Here is a 17,401-nt window from a genome sequence, read left to right as displayed (position 1 = left end):
TAGTGATGAGCGGGCACTACCATGCTCGGGTGCTCAGTACTGGTAACTAGTGATGAGCGGGCACTACCATGCTCGGGTGCTCAGTACTGGTAACTAGTGATGAGCGGGCACTACCATGCTCGGGTGCTCAGTACTGGTAACTAGTGATGAGCGGGCACTACCATGCTCGGGTGCTCAGTACTGGTAACTAGTGATGAGCGGGCACTACCATGCTCGGGTGCTCAGTACTGGTAACTAGTGATGAGCGGGCACTACCATGCTCGGGTGCTCAGTACTGGTAACTAGTGATGAGCGGGCACTACCATGCTCGGGTGCTCAGTACTGGTAACTAGTGATGAGCGGGCACTACCATGCTCGGGTGCTCAGTACTGGTAACTAGTGATGAGCGGGCACTACCATGCTCGGGTGCTCAGTACTGGTAACTAGTGATGAGCGGGCACTACCATGCTCGGGTGCTCAGTACTGGTAACTAGTGATGAGCGGGCACTACCATGCTCGGGTGCTCGGTACTGGTAACTAGTGATGAGCGGACACTACCATGCTCGGGTGCTCAGAACTAGTAACTAGTGATGAGTGAGCACTACCATGCTCGGGTGCTCAGTACTGGTAACTAGTGATGAACGGGCACTACCATGCTCGGGTGCTCAGTACTGGTAACTAGTGATGAGCGGGCACTACCATGCTCGGGTGCTCAGTACTGGTAACTAGTGATGAGCGGGCACTACCATGCTCAGGTGCTCAGAACTAGTAACTAGTGATGAGTGAGCACTACCATGCTCGGGTGCTCAGTACTGGTAACTAGTGATGAGCGGGCACTACCATGCTCGGGTGCTCAGTACTGGTAACTAGTGATGAGCGGGCACTACCATGCTCGGGTGCTCAGTACTGGTAACTAGTGATGAACGGGCACTACCATGCTCGGGTGCTCAGAACTAGTAACTAGTGATGAGTGAGCACTACCATGCTCGGGTGCTCAGTACTGGTAACTAGTGATGAGCGGACACTACCATGCTCGGGTGCTCAGAACTAGTAACTAGTGATGAGTGAGCACTACCATGCTCGGGTGCTCGGTACTGGTAACTAGTGATGAGCGGGCACTACCATGCTCGGGTGCTCAGTACTCGTAACTAGTGATGAGTGAGCACTACCATGCTCGGGTGCTCAGTACTGGTAACTAGTGATGAGCGGGCACTACCATGCTCGGGTGCTCAGTACTCGTAACTAGGGATGAGCGGGCACTACCATGCTCGGGTGCTCAGTACTTGTAACTAGTGATGAGCGGGCACTACCATGCTCGGGTGCTCAGTACTGGTAACTAGTAATAAGCGGGCACTACCATGCTCGGGTGCTCGGTACTGGTAACTAGTGATGAGCTGGCACTACCATGCTCAGGTGCTCAGTACTGGTAACTAGTGATGAGCGGGCACTACCATGCTCGGGTGCTCAGTACTGGTAACTAGTGATAAGCGGGCACTACCATGCTCAGGTGCTCTGTACTGGTAACTAGTGATGAGCGGGCACTACCATGCTCCGATGCTCGATACTCGTAACTAGTGATGCTTGGGTGCTCGATATCACTAGTTACGAGTACTAAGCACCTGAGCATGGTAGTGCCCGCTCATCACTAGTTACCAGTACTGATCACCCGAGCATGGTAGTGCCCGCTCATCACTAGTTACCAGTACTGAGCATGGTAGTGCTCGTTCATCACTAGTTACCAGTACTGAGCACCCGACCATGGTAGTGCCCGCTCATCACTAGTTACCAGTACTGAGCACCTGAGCATGTTAGTGCCCGCTCATCACTAGTTACAAGTACAGAGCACACGAGCATGGTAGTGCCCGCTCATCACTAGTTACCAGTACAGAGCACCTGAGCATGGTAGTGCCCACTTATCACTAGTTACAAGTACAGAGCACCCGAGCATGGTAGTGCCCGCTCATCACTAGTTACCAGTACTGAGCACCCGAGCATGGTAGTGCCCGCTCATCACTAGTTACCAGTACTGAGCACCCGAGCATGGTAGTGCCCGCTCATCACTAGTTACCAGTACTGAGCACCCGAGCATGGTAGTGCCCGCTCATCACTAGTTACCAGTACTGAGCACCTGAGCATGGTAGTGCCCGCTCATCACTAGTTACCAGTACTGAGCACCCGAGCATGGTAGTGCCCGCTCATCACTAGTTACCAGTACTGAGCACCCGAGCATGGTAGTGCCCGCTCATCACTAGTTACCAGTACTGAGCACCCGAGCATGGTAGTGCCCGCTCATCACTAGTTACCAGTACTGAGCACCCGAGCATGGTAGTGCCCGCTCATCACTAGTTACCAGTACTGAGCACCCGAGCATGGTAGTGCTCACTCATCACTAGTTACCAGTACAGAGCACCTGAGCATGGTAGTGCCCACTCATCACTAGTTACCAGTACTGAGCACCTGAGCATGGTAGTGCCTGCTCATCACTAGTTACCAGTACTGAGCACCCGAGCATGGTAGTGCCCGCTCATCACTAGTTACCAGTACTGAGCACCCGAGCATGGTAGTGCCCGCTCATCACTAGTTACCAGTACTGAGCACCCGAGCATGGTAGTGCCCGCTCATCACTAGTTACCAGTACTGAGCACCTGAGCATGGTAGTGCCCGCTCATCACTAGTTACCAGTACTGAGCACCCGAGCATGGTAGTGCCAGCTCATCACTAGTTACCAGTACTGAGGACCCGAGCATGGTAGTGTCCGCTCATCACTAGTTACCAGTACTGAGCACCCGAGCATGGTAGTGCCCGCTCATCACTAGTTACCAGTACTGAGCACCCGAGCATGGTAGTGTCCGCTCATCACTAGTTACCAGTACTGAGCACCCGAGCATGGTAGTGCCCGCTCATCACTAGTTACCAGTACTGAGCACCTGAGCATGGTAGTGCCCGCTCATCACTAGTTACCAGTACTGAGCACCCGAGCATGGTAGTGTCCGCTCATCACTAGTTACCAGTACTGAGCACCCGAGCATGGTAGTGCCCGCTCATCACTAGTTACCAGTACTGAGCACCCGAGCATGGTAGTGCCCGCTCATCACTAGTTACCAGTACTGAGCACCCGAGCATGGTAGTGCCCGCTCATCACTAGTTACCAGTACTGAGCACCCGAGCATGGTAGTGTCCGCTCATCACTAGTTACCAGTACTGAGCACCCGAGCATGGTAGTGCCCGCTCATCACTAGTTACCAGTACTGAGCACCTGAGCATGGTAGTGCCCGCTCATCACTAGTTACCAGTACTTAGCACCTGAGCATGGTAGTGCCCGCTCATCACTAGTTACCAGTACTGAGCACCCGAGCATGGTAGTGCCCACTCATCACTAATTACCAGTACTGAGCACCTGAGCATGGTAGTGCCCGCTCATCACTAGTTACCAGTACAGAGCACCCGAGCATGGTAGTGGCCGCTCATCACTAGTTACCAGTACAGAGCACCCGAGCATGGTAGTGGCCGCTCATCACTAGTTACCAGTACTGAGCACCTGAGCATGGTAGTGGCCGCTCATCACTAGTTACCAGTACTGAGCACCCGAGCATGGTAGTGCCTGCTCATCACTAGTTACCAGTACTGAGCACCCGAGCATGGTAGTGTCCGCTCATCACTAGTTACCAGTACTGAGCACCCGAGCATGGTAGTGCCCGCTCATCACTAGTTACCAGTACTGAGCACCTGAGCATGGTAGTGCCCGCTCATCACTAGTTACCAGTACTGAGCACCCGAGCATGGTAGTGCCCGCTCATCACTAGTTACCAGTACTGAGCACCCGAGCATGGGAGTGCCCGCTCATCACTAGTTACCAGTACTGAGCACCTGAGCATAGTAGTGCCCGCTCATCACTAGTTACCAGTACTGAGCACCCGAGCATGGTAGTGTCCGCTCATCACTAGTTACCAGTACTGAGCACCCGAGCATGGTAGTTCCCGCTCATCACTAATAATTTTCCCACCAGACAACCCCTCTAATCGTATTTTCTTCCTCCTCCTAATAAACAAATGGATAAATGAATTCTGCAATTAATAAATGACTTCTTCTGGGCTGTGACTGATGACATCGACCTCTGCAGCGTAAAGGACAGCGCCGTTCCTCTAGATCACATTGTACCCCCCCTCCGCAGTCAGATCTGCGTCCCATCATCCGTCTCCAGCCACAAAAAGAAAATGGAATGTTTACGAACCGTCCGGAATCTTCCACTTTATTAAGGAACATATTTTATTAATGATGATATTTTTAATTACAGAATGTGTGCGTTGACGCGGCGAGTCGTAATTTACGCACAGGAAATAAATGCAATATGTATCTAAAGTAATTGAAATTGACGATATTTATCTGGATGGAAATTGTGAGTAATTCACAGTCGTAAAGAAATGATCATCCTGCTTATGTGTATGTTAAAGGGACGGCTGCGAATGGCGAAGCGACACCTGACCGCAGCAGAGATACAGCAGAGCAGCATTAGCAGCCCACATTAAAGCCATAGCAAAAAGTAAATGACCCCTGTACAATGCACACAACCTTAATGAACTTTCCAACCTCCATAAACAATGGAGACATATACTGTATGAATGAAACTGACGGCGAGACATAAAATGCGGCATCAGTCTCATCTCCCATCACAGCTCCATTAGGGTTAATATATAGCACAAACTGAACAATGTGGCCCCTTTCAGCAGCCGCCTGACCCCAGCAGACACCTATCCCTGAGACAGGAGCTCCGCGGCCCCATCTCCTCTCCATTTCCCGCATCCTTGTGTATTTCAGCCCTGAGCAGACTATATCTCAGGTCTTCACAATGGGACCCCTCACTCCAAGGGCCCCATATCAGCTGTATCCCTTTATAATACTATGGTACATTCCACCTCTACAGTGCCTACAAGTAGTATTCAACCCCCTGCAGATTTAGCAGGTTTGATAAGATGCAAATAAGTTAGAGCAAACTTCAAACAAGAGCAGGATTTATTAACAGATGCATAAATCTTACAAACCAACAAGTTTTGTTGCTCAGTTAAATTTTAATACATTTTCAACATAAAAGTGTGGGTCAATTATTATTCAACCCCTAGGTTTAATATTTTGTGGACTAGCCCTTGTTTGCAATTACAGCTAATAATCGTCTTTTATAAGACCTGATCAGGCCGGCACAGGTCTCTGGAGTTGGCTTGGCCCACTCCTCCATGCAGATCTTCTCCAAGTTATCTAGGTTATTTGGGTGTCTCATGTGGACTTTAATCTTGAGCTCCTTCCACAAGTTTTCAATTGGGTTAAGGTCAGGAGACTGACTAAGCCACTGCAACACCTTGATTTTTTCCCTCTTCAACCAGGCCTTGGTTTTCTTGGCTGTGTGCTTTGGGTCATTGTCTTGTTGGAAGATGAAATGACGACCCATCTTAAGATCCTTGATGGAGGTGCGGAGGTTCTTGACTAAAATCTCCAGGTAGGCCGTGCTATCCATTTTCCCATGGATGCGGACCAGATGGCCAGGCCCCTTGGCTGAGAAACAGCCCCAAAGCATGATGCTGCCACCACCATGCTTGACCGTAGGGATGGTATTCTTGGGGTCGTATGCAGTGCCATCCAGTCTCCAAACGTCACATGTGTGGTTGGCACTAAAGATCTCGATCTTGGTCTCATCAGACCAGAGAACCTTGAACCAGTCTGTCTCAGAGTCCTCCAAGTGATCATGAGCAAACTGTAGACGAGCCTTGACATGACGCTTTGAAAGTAAAGGTACCTTACGGGCTCATCTGGAACAGAGACCATTGCGGTGGAGTACGTTACTTATGGTATTGACTGAAACCAATGTCCCCACTGCCATGAGATCTTCCCGGAGCTGCTTCCTTGTTGTCCTTGGGTTAGCCTTGACTCTTCGGACAAGCCTGGCCTCGGCACGGGTGGAAAATTTCAAAGGCTGTCCAGGCCGTGGAAGCCTAACAGTAGTTCCATAAGCCTTCCACTTCCGGATGATGCTCCCAACAGTGGAGACAGGTAGGCCCAACTCCTTGGAAAGGGTTTTGTACCCCTTGCCAGCCTTGTGACCCTCCACGATCTTGTCTCTGATGGCCTTGGAATGCTCCTTTGTCTTTCCCATGTTGACCAAGTATGAGTGCTGTTCACAAGTTTGGGGAGGGTCTTAATTAGTCAGAAAAGGCTGGAAAAAGAGATAATTAATCCAAACATGTGAAGCTCATTGTTCTTTGTGCCTGAAATACTTCTTAATATTTTAGGGGAACCAAACAGAATTCTGGTGGTTTGAGGGGTTGAATAATAAATGACCCTCTGAATAAACTTTTCACAATTTAAAAAAAAAATTAAAAAAGAAATAACATTCTTTTTTGCTGCATTTCTCACTTCCAGGCTGATCTACAGTCCAAATGTCACAATGTCAAGTTAATTCCGAATGTGTAACCTGCTAAATCTGCAGGGGGTTGAATACTACTTGCAGGCACTGTAAATGACAGATCTACCTTGTCACACATCCCTATTCCGCCATCATTCTCTAAGTTACTTGCCATTCAGGATGCTGGAAGAGCTGGGGACAACCCCCGCGGAGCCGTATCGGTGACCGGATTTTCCCTATTACATGTAGCAGCATGTAGTTATGCTTCTGATGAAGGCTTATATGTCCCTGCTCAATAATTACAGAAGGCCTGCTCTCCACACTAAAGCGACAGCACAAGAGGCGGGTGCGGCCGGTGCCCCCCAACCGTGGCAATTATTACCATTCTGCACTTATTATTTGCTACAAGAGGTTTATTACAAACTGTAGGATAATAATATATCCAAAACTGCGATATTGTAATAAATGGCGGCCATTGAAAATCAGTGTGGTCACTGCGCAAATAATGAAGTCTAATTAGTTAATTTAGTGTTTGAGGTATAATTGGCACGCAGCGCAGGGGCTTTAATGGTGGTTAATCAGAAGAGTATTGAAACAATCCGACGGAGGAGCCGTCAGGTGCCGAAACCCACACAAAAGTCTGCGGAGAAGTGTTGCCGCTCGCTCCCGCTGCAGGATTATTCGCTGCCGTCTCGCTGCGCAGGACTTTTGTCGCAGCTCGGGATTCTATAGACGACCGTGTGCGGGGGGAGAACGGCGAGGAGGTTCCCTGTGATATACAGAACATATAATTACAGGAGCAGGCGCCGGCTGAAAATGGAGCCAAACTGAATTAATACAAGTATACTTAGCCTAATTTCTACTGTTAATTGGCTGCCGGCTAATCGCCCCAAATGTCACGCCGAACGTCTCGCCCATCACAACTGCCAAGAAAGCCACAACTTGTTACCTTTATTTTTACTGAAACTTCACAAAAGTTTATTTCTATACTGCTGGAGAAGGAAGGGTTAAACGCAACTTCATTACTTCCATTTCTTGTACCGTTACACCAGGGACCCGAAGACGAGGGGATCGGAGATCGTGTATGACCACGGCACAATATGGCTAGTGCCGCTAAAATTATACAGTGGGAATCGCATGAAATAACAAGCAAACGAGTGATTACACCAGTGTTGTACAGCGGCACGGCATAAACATAGAAAGGGAAGTACTCCCATGGAAAGGCGTACTCTACATCAATGTGCTTAACACAGAACATGAACGAGATGAAAATAACACCCCAAAAATAGCAAAAATGGAGCAAAGTGAGTATGACAGGGGCTGTCAGATGTGCACAGGAAGACCCCACAAGGCCCACCGCGTACCAGGAACTCCCAACAAGACCTGCCGTACATCGGCGCACTCCAGAAGACCCCTCTGTACACCAGGAACACCCCAGAAGAACCAATGTACACCAGGAACACCCCAGAAGAACCGCTGTACACGAGGAACACCCCAGAAAAACCAATGTACACCAGGAACACCCCAGAAGAACCAATGTACACCAGGAACACCCCAGAAGAACCGCTGTACACCAGGAACACCCCAGAAAAAACAATGTACACCAGGAACACCCCAGAAAAAACAATGTACACCAGGAACACCCCAGAAGAACCAATGTACACCAGGAACACCCCAGAAGAACCAATGTACACGAGGAACACCCCAGAAAAAACAATGTACACCAGGAACACCCCAGAAGAACCAATGTACACCAGGAACACCCCAGAAAAAACAATGTACACCAGGAACACCCCAGAAGAACCGCTGTACACCAGGAACACCCCAGAAGAACTACTGTCCACCAGGAACACCCCAGAAGAACCGCTGTACACCAGGAACACCCCAGAAGAACTAATGTACGCCAGGAACACCCCAGGAGACCCGCCACACATCAAAACACCCCAGAAGAACCACTGTACACCAGGAACACCCCAGAAGAACCCCAGTAGACTAGGAACACCCCAGAAGAACCGCTGCACACCAGCAACACCCCAGAAGAACCGCTGTACACCAGGAACACCCCAGAAGAACCAATGTACACTAGGAACACCCCAGAAGAACCGCTGTACACCTGGAACACCCCAGAAAAAACAATGTACATTAGGAACAGCCCAGAAGAACTGCTGTACTCCAGGAACACCCCAGAAGAACCGCTGTACACCAGGAACACCCCAGAAGAACCGCTGTACACCAGCAACACCTCAGAAAAACTAATGTACGCCAGGAACACCCCAGGAGACCCGCCACACATCAAAACACCCCAGAAGAACCGCAGTACACTAGGAACACCCCAGAAGAACCAATGTACACTAGGAACACCCCAGAAGAACCGCTGTACACCAGGAACACCCCAGAAAAAACAATGTACACTAGGAACAGCCCAGAAGAACTGCTGTACTCCAGGAACACCCCAGAAGAACCGCTGTACACCAGGAACACCCCAGAAGAACTGCTGTACACCAGCAACACCTCAGAAAAACTAATGTACGCCAGGAACACCCCAGGAGACCCGCCACACATCAAAACACCCCAGAAGAACCGCAGTACACTAGGAACACCCCAGAAGAACCGCTGTACGCCAGGAACATCCCAGAAGACGCGTTGTACGCCAGGAACATCCCAGAAGACCTCCTGTACACCAGAAAAACCCCAGAAGAACTGCTGTACGTCAGGAAAACCCAAGAAGACCCGCCACACATCAAAACACCTCAGAATAACTGCTGTACAACAGGAACACCCCAGAAGAACCGTTGTAAACCAGGAACACCCCAGAAGACCCGCTGTACACCAGGAACACCACAGAAGAACTTTTGTAAACCAGGAACACCCCAGAAGAACCATTGTAAACCAGGAACACCCCAGGAGACCCGCCACACATCAAAACATCCCAGAAGACCCGCTGTACACCAGGAACACCTCACAAGACCTGCCGTACATCGGAACATCCCAGAAGACCCGCTGTACACCAGGAACACCCCACAAGACCTGCTGTACACCAGGAACACCTCACAAGACCTGCCGTACATCGGAACATCCCAGAAGACTTGCTGTACACCATCAACAACCCAGAAGACCCACTGTACACCAGGAAGACCCCAGAAGGTCCGCTGTACACCAGGATCATCCCAGAAGAACTTTTGTAAACCAGGAACACCCCAGAAAAACCATTGTAAACCAGGAACACCCCAGGAGACCCGCCACACATCAAAACATCCCAGAAGACCCGCTGTACACCAGAAACACCCCACAAGACTTGCCATATATCGGAACACCCCAGAAGACCTGCTGTACACCAGGAACACCACAGAAAATCTGCTATACACCAGGAACACCCCACAAGATCTGCCGTACATTGGAACATCCCAGAAGACTTGTTGTACACCAGCAACACACCAGAAGACCCACTGTACACCAGGAAGACCCCAGACGACCTGCTGTACACCAGGAACACCCCACAAGACTTGCCATATATCGGAACACCCCAGAAGACCTGCTGTACACCAGGAACACCACAGAAGATCCGCTGTACACCAGGAACACCCCTCAAGAGCTGCCGTACTTCGGAACATCCCAGAAGACTTGCTGTACACCAGCAACACACCAGAAGACCCACTGTACACCACGAAGACCCCAAAAGACCCGCTGTACACCAGGAACACCCCATAAGACTTGCCATATATCGGAACACCCCAAAAGACCTGCTGTACTAGGAACAACCCACAAGACCCGCTGTACCCCAGGAACACCCCACAAGACCTGCCCTACTTTGGAACACCCCAGAAGACCTGCTGTACACCAGAAACACCTTAGAAGACCCGCTGTACACCAGGAACACCTCAGTAGTCTTGCCATACATTGGAACACCCCACAAGATTCCCTGCATACCAGGAACTTTCCCACAAGACTTACTGTACATCGAAACCCCCCAAAAGATGTGATATAAATCGGAAACACCCCAGAAATATAGCAGAGATCCTCACAAAACCAAATGTATACCGGGAACTTCCCACAAAACCAAAAGTATACTGGGAACACCCCACAAGATTTGATATAAACCGGAAACACCCCAGACAGCCCACTGTATACCAGGAATACCCCCACAAGATTCCCTGCATACTGAGCACACTCCAGAAGACCATCTGTATACCGTGAACACCACACAACATCTGCCGTATACCAGGAACACCTCACAAGACCGTCTCAACACTGAGAACAACCCATAAGACCCACCGTATACCAGGAACACCCCACAATACCTGCTGTATACTGGGAACACCCCACAAGACCTTCCATATACAAGGAACACCCCACAATACCTGCCGTATACTGGGAACACCCCACAAGACCCTCCATATACCAGGAACACCACACAAGGCCCTCTGTATACTGGGAAGACCCCATAAGACTTGTTGGATACTAGGAACACCCCACATGGCCTGCCATATACAGGGAACACACCACAAGACCCTCCATACTCCAGGAATACCCACAGACCTGTTTTATACCTGCTGGATTTATCCATCATCTTAGTTTCTCCTGACCGTACGTTCTTCATCGGCGACTAAACTGCGACTTTCATGGAAACTTGTTCTCATCCTAACATGTTCCACACATTTAGAACAGAAGACAAAGAATTTCATTGTATCAGGACTGAAGTCATGACATTGAGAAGACTGAAAGCGATCCGTGTGCCAAGGAAAAGAAGCCGCAGCCGTGCGCAGTGAAGTCAGAGCTCCTGTGCGGTGTGCCAACCTCATGTATGACACCTCAACTAATTACACGGGGAGTCCTCGACCTCCCTACAGGCGGCTGCCAGGACTCAGCATGAACACCGCTCCATACCACATGTATGCTACAGTATCATTGCTGGGGGCGCACTCAATGCCAAGTCCTGAGCTCATGAGCTGAGTGCAGCCGATATACAATTCCTCATGGCCACACAAAAGGAAACGTCGTTGTTATTGACAAGTGCGCAGATTTCTACATTGCTCAAAGAAACTGCTAGAAAAAAAATCCAGCAAAAACTCAACCTAAAAGCGTCTGGTGATCAGAGGGTCCAAACGATCCGTGGTAAACACAAGAATCTCCCCAGCGCGATCCTGGAAGGATCTAGAACATTCCCTTCTGTGTCTTTTCTTCTTTCCTCTTAAGGGAGAACGTTTCTCCTTGCGGAGACTGACAAAAGAATCTGGCAGTCAGTGGTGAGGAGACTTATAGCTGCAATGCTCCTCTGGGAAATATTCAAATTGTCTCTTCAGGGAGGAAGGAGACGAACTGTAGTGCCACCTATTGGAAGTAGCAATCCCAAAAGTCAAAGGTGACCCTTTAACGAGCCTTGTCATATGACCTAGGATTGATGCCAGATCAGAACGTCAATTTGCAGACATGGTTTCGGGATGATTGTCCCTTGTCAGTGCAAAGTATGAGGTCTGATCTGGCTGTATGAGAAGCTGTACAACCCTTAAGTTTCTTTCCTTTTTTTATTTCTCTTTGTTCCATTTATCTTTCTGTATTATTTTACTCTATTTCTTCTGCTGTTTTTTCTCTCTTTTCATTACTTTATTTCTTTTTGTTCCTCTCTCTTTTTATCTGTTACTTTTTTGCTCCATATCGGTCCTAATTTATTTCTTCCATGTTTTCTTAATTCATTCCTTCTCTTTCTCCCTTTTCCAATCTCTTTTTTTCTTTTATTTCTTCTTTTCCTTTCTTTCTTTTATTTTTTCTTTTTTTTTTTTATTTTTTCTTTTCTTATCTTTTTACTTTCGCCTTCTTTCCTTCTCACATCTTTTTTCCTTTTGTTCTCTTTTTCCTTCTGTCTCCCTTTCTTTCTCTTTTTCTTTTCTCTCTTTATTCCCATATCTCCCTTTGTTTCTCTCTTTTTCTCTTTTTTTAGAATAATAACAGGTTGGAGAAAAAGGTTAACCGCGCTGCTGTGGAGAAAATCAGGAGTTGAATCTAAGGGTTAATCTTTGTGATTTTTATTTTTCTACACGTTTCAGAGTCTTGACTGACTCCTTCCTCAGGAATCAAAAACCACTGATGTCTCTTTTTTGTTCTCTCTTTTGTTCTATTTTTGCTCTCTTTTTTGTTCTCTCCCTTTATGTCTCTCTTTCTCTCTCTTTCTTTCTCTCCTTTTTCTTTTTGTTCTGTCTTTTCTTCCCGTATCTTTCTCTTCTCTCCCTTTTCTCTCTCCCCTTTGTTTCTTTGTCTTTTTTTTGTTCTATCCCTTTGCTTTCTCTCTCTTTCTCTTTCTTTCTCTCCTTTTCCTGTTTCTCTTCCCGTTTTTCTTTTTCTTTACCTTTTCTCTCTGTCCCTTTATGTCTCTTTTTTCTCTCTCTCCCTTTCTTTCTCTCCTTTTTCCTGTTTCTTTATTTCCGTTTCTCTTTTTCTTCTCTCCCTTTTCTCTCTCTTCCTTTCTTTTTTGTCTCTTTTTTTGTTCTCTCCCGTTGTCTTTCTTTCTTTTTCTCTCTCCTTTTTCTTTTTCTCGTTTTTTCTTTCTTTCTTCTCATTTCTCTTTTTCTTCTCTCCCTTTTTTTCTCTCTCCCTTTGTTTCTTTCTCTTTTTTTGTTCTCTCCCTTTGTCTCTCTTTCTTTCTCTCCCTTTTCTCTCCTTTTTTCTTCCCATTTCTCTTTTTTATTCCCTCCCTTTTCTCTCTTTCTTTATCTCTGTTTTGTTCTCTCGTCTCTCTTTCTTTCTCTCCTTTTCTTTTTTCTTTCTCCCCATTTCTCTTTTTCTTTTCTCCCTTTTCTTTCTCTCCCTTTGTTTTTTTTTATCTCTCCCTTTGTCTCCCTTTCTTTCTCTTCTTTTTTTCTGTTTTTTTCTTCTCATTTCTCTTTTTTCTTCCCTCCCTTTTCTCTCTCTTTCTTTGTTTCTTTCTTTATCTCTTTTTTTATTGTCTCGTCTCTCTTTCTCTCCTTTTCTTTTTCTCCTTTTTTCTTTCTTCCCAGTTCTCTTTTTTTTCTCTCCCTTTTCTCTTTCTCTTTTTGTTTTTTTATCTCTTTTTAATTCTCTCCCTTTGTCTTTCTTTTTCTCGTTCTCTCTCTCTGTGGGTCGGGCAGACACGTTTTACCTTTTCTTATACTTTATGACAATCGTTTAGCACAGGAATGGTTTGTGCTGCTGATGTGATGCCTGACAATCCGCATGGTTCGGGTACACTCGTAGGGTATCAATCTGTTACAGGTAAACAGTGAAGACCCCAATACTTTAGCACAAATGTTGGTTCTTGTCATGTGGCGTTGTGTTATTAGACCCTCGGACTCACTAATTTCCGTTATCGGGGAACTCCTTAAGTAAATGGAGGAACAGCGCTGGATGGAAGGCGACAATTGCCGGGGTCTTCGTTGCTGCCATCATCATCTAAGCTAAATTTCGAGTGTTTCAATTCAGTGACAGAAAGCAGAAAACTGGAGAAAGATGAGGACCATAGAGCTGCGTTCACATCATGTTTTCAGAATTGGTGATGTTACATCTATAAATGATTATGGATGAAGTCAGGAACGTCTCCTTTCGGCAATGGTTGATGTTCTTTGACCGCGTGAAGCCGATCCTCAGCCATCATCTGTAACTCTCGCTTGGTGCCATAAACCCTGCCCGAGATGCAGCCCTTTACCCAGTATCTTCTCCTCCATGGGTGATACTGCCGTGGAGTCGATGCTTCCCGGCGTGTCCTGAACCAGCCGGTAAAGCGGCCTCTCCATGGAGGACGGGCCCCATTATTGCAATCCTGGCAGATCTCCGCCGGTTACAGCGTCATTTACTGGGTATCAGGCAGAAATCCTCCTGACGCGGACGCTGCTTCTATGGTATTCATGTGACAGATTTATTTATTGGAGGCAGACGTGGGCCTCTCCGGCATCTGATCATTTCTTCCGTGGCGCTCACCCTTCATTTTTATGGCAGCCACATTATGTGCCCTCAGATAAGACAATGTTTCCGTCCTTCCAGCATTTAATTCATTAGCGTTGTGGCTTCGATACGACGGCGCCGGATCACGAGGCGTGTCTAATTAGCGCACTGTGGAGCAGACGGGTGGCCATCGCCCTATATCAAGGCCCACACACGGTTAATCAGAGCGCCGAGCCCCCATCTTACTGCTAATTTCCAGCGCTCGTCCTGCATCACTGAGCAGATGAGATCTTCAGCTTCTTCTTCATCTTTCAGGGAATATGGATGGCCCTGAAACAGAATTATCAAATGAGCCGGCGAACATGTCATCCGCTGCCAGCATCCCACAATGAATGTAGATTTATGGTCGTCGTCCCCAGCCTCGCGCTCTTCATGAGCCGGTCGTATCATGAATCAGGACACAGGCGTGCTGCTGACAAGTCCAATTGTGTGGGAACTCCGCAGAAGATGAACTTCCTCCAGTAATGGCTGCCGCGCTCGCTTTATTGTGCCATTCTTTACACTATTTGCTTCCATTACATGAGACGACGTCCTGGATCACTCCTCCACCCAATCGAGGGACTGATCAATGCCGAAAATAGCCGCCTGTCAGATAGCATCCCCGGCACACAGCCGCAGCTCCACACATGCCGTGAAGGGTTAGTCGCTTCGTATGTCATTTATGGCACACTCTAGAGGCTCGTGACATAAGGATGTCTGGAGGACAGAGCCCTAAAGTAGTCTTAAAGAGGTCCTCCACTGCTGTATATATATCACATAACAGACAGAGACTGCTGTAAATAGATTACATAGGAGACACTGCGACTGCTGTATAGACATCACATAAAAAACACAGAGATCGCTGTATATACATCACATAGGAGATACTGCGACTGTTGTATAGACATCACATAGGAGACACTAAGACTGCTGTTTATATATGTCACATAGTAGACACCGGAAATACTGTATAAGCATCATATATGGATGCTGAGACTGCTGTATATATATCACATAGGAGACACCAAGACTGCTGTATAGACATCACATAGGAGACACCAAGACTGCTGTATATATATCACATAGGAGACACCAAGACTGCTGTATATACATTACATAGGAGACATCTAGACTGCTGTATATACATCACATATGAGACACCGAGACTGCTTTATATGTATCACATAGGAGACAGAGATTGCTGTTTATACAGTGACAAATAAAAGGATACAATGTCGTCCTCTTAATACCCATAGTACTCGAGTGTATGACGTAACTCATCATGTTGGATCCTCACATATAGCTCAACATTGAGACCCCCATCCATCCTGGTCAAGTATCCAGCGCCTTTAGCTGTAAACACCCCCTTGTCATCAGGCTTCCTCCACTTGACAGTTCCTTCAATTTCTCGATCCATTCGCCCCTTTTTCCCTGTTTTCTTCCAGACCCATTTCCCCATCGGAGCCATCTATTGATGTTTCTCCCATGGCTCCAGATCTCCCATTTCTAATCTTCTATTCTCCACTTTTCATTCTTTTTAATCTGGATCCGACGCTTCTTATAATGATATAGAAGTTGCGGCTTCACCTTTTTTCAGGCTACTATTCCAGACTTGTGTAACGCGCGTCGCTCGGTGCTTGTATGGCCGTCTGTGATGTCACTATTATGGAGCAGATGAGCCGCCTCCACTGCCGGGTGTCACCAGAACTGATAGACCTTGTGATGAGCGACTTGTTGTCTCCGTTATTTTTCCTGGACGTCACGTCTTGGCTTTTGAATGGCTGGACGGACTTCATTTCATATTCTTCCATCTGTCATGGCCTCACATGAGGCAGTTTGGGAATTTTTTTGGCCAAGAGATGACTATTGATGAGCTGGATGATGCGGTTTCTTGGGAAATCTTTTTCATGGCTGCTCCTTGATTCAAACCAGTGACCTTTTGTTTGGGAATTAACCCTTACAAGCATAGAGCTATTAGGGAATGTGAGAACAGGTTGTAATTTGTAATATGCTGGAAGAAAAAAAAAATCCACCACCAGGAGCAAAACAGTAACAATACAGGGACATGACAAAAATCTGCATAACTAATCATATGCAAAGTAGTTATAAGTTAAATTATTGTATGAGATACCAAGATGATTGTCTAAAATGAAGGTCGTCTCACGCTAAGGGGTACTTTGCACACTACGACATCGCAAGCCGATGGTGGCGATGTCGAGCGCGATAGTCCCCTTCCCCGTCGCACATTCGATATCTTGTGATAGCTGCCGTAGCGAACATTATCGCTACGGCAGCTTCACACGCACTTACCTGCCCTGCGACGTCGCTCTGGCCGGTGACCCGCCTCCTTCCTAAGGGGGCGGGTTGTGCGGCGTCACAGCGACGTCACACGGCAGGCGGCCAATAGAAGCGGAGGGGCAGAAATGAGCGGGACGCAAACCTCCCGCCCACCTCCTTCCTTCCTCATTGCAGGCGGGACGCAGGTAGGAGATGTTCCTCGCTCCTGCGGCTTCATACGCAGCGATGTGTGCTGCCGCAGGAACGAGGAATCCTGTCGCACCTGTCGCTGCAGCGACATTATGGAACTGACCAACACTACACAGATCATACAATTTCGACACTTTTGCGCTCGTTAATCGAAGTAAAAACGATTCACATACTCCGATGTCGACAACAACGCCGGATGTGCATCACTTTCGATTTGACCCCACCAACATCGCAGCTGCTATGTCGTAGTGTGCAAAGTACACCTAAGAGCTGTAGCGAATTGTGAGATATGGAGTCTGAAAGTCAAAAGTTCAAAAGATTGTTACTCTTTTGCTTGTCACTGTACATCACCTAGAGACTGCTTTATATACATCACATTGAAGACACTGAAACTGCTGTATATACATCACGAAGGAGACAGATACTCACATTGGATACACAAAGACTGCTGTATATAAATCACATAAGAGACACTATATAAACAACACATAGGAAACAGAGACTGCTGTATATATAAATCCCATAGGAGAAAGAGGCTAAGGTTGCTGTATACACATCACATAGTAGATACAGAGACTGCTGTGTGTACATCACATAGGAAACACTGAGACTGCT

This window comes from Anomaloglossus baeobatrachus, chromosome 10, assembly GCF_048569485.1.
Source record: "Anomaloglossus baeobatrachus isolate aAnoBae1 chromosome 10, aAnoBae1.hap1, whole genome shotgun sequence".
In the NCBI taxonomy this organism is placed as follows: Eukaryota; Metazoa; Chordata; class Amphibia; order Anura; family Aromobatidae; genus Anomaloglossus; species Anomaloglossus baeobatrachus.
This window is presented reverse-complemented; position numbering follows the sequence as displayed.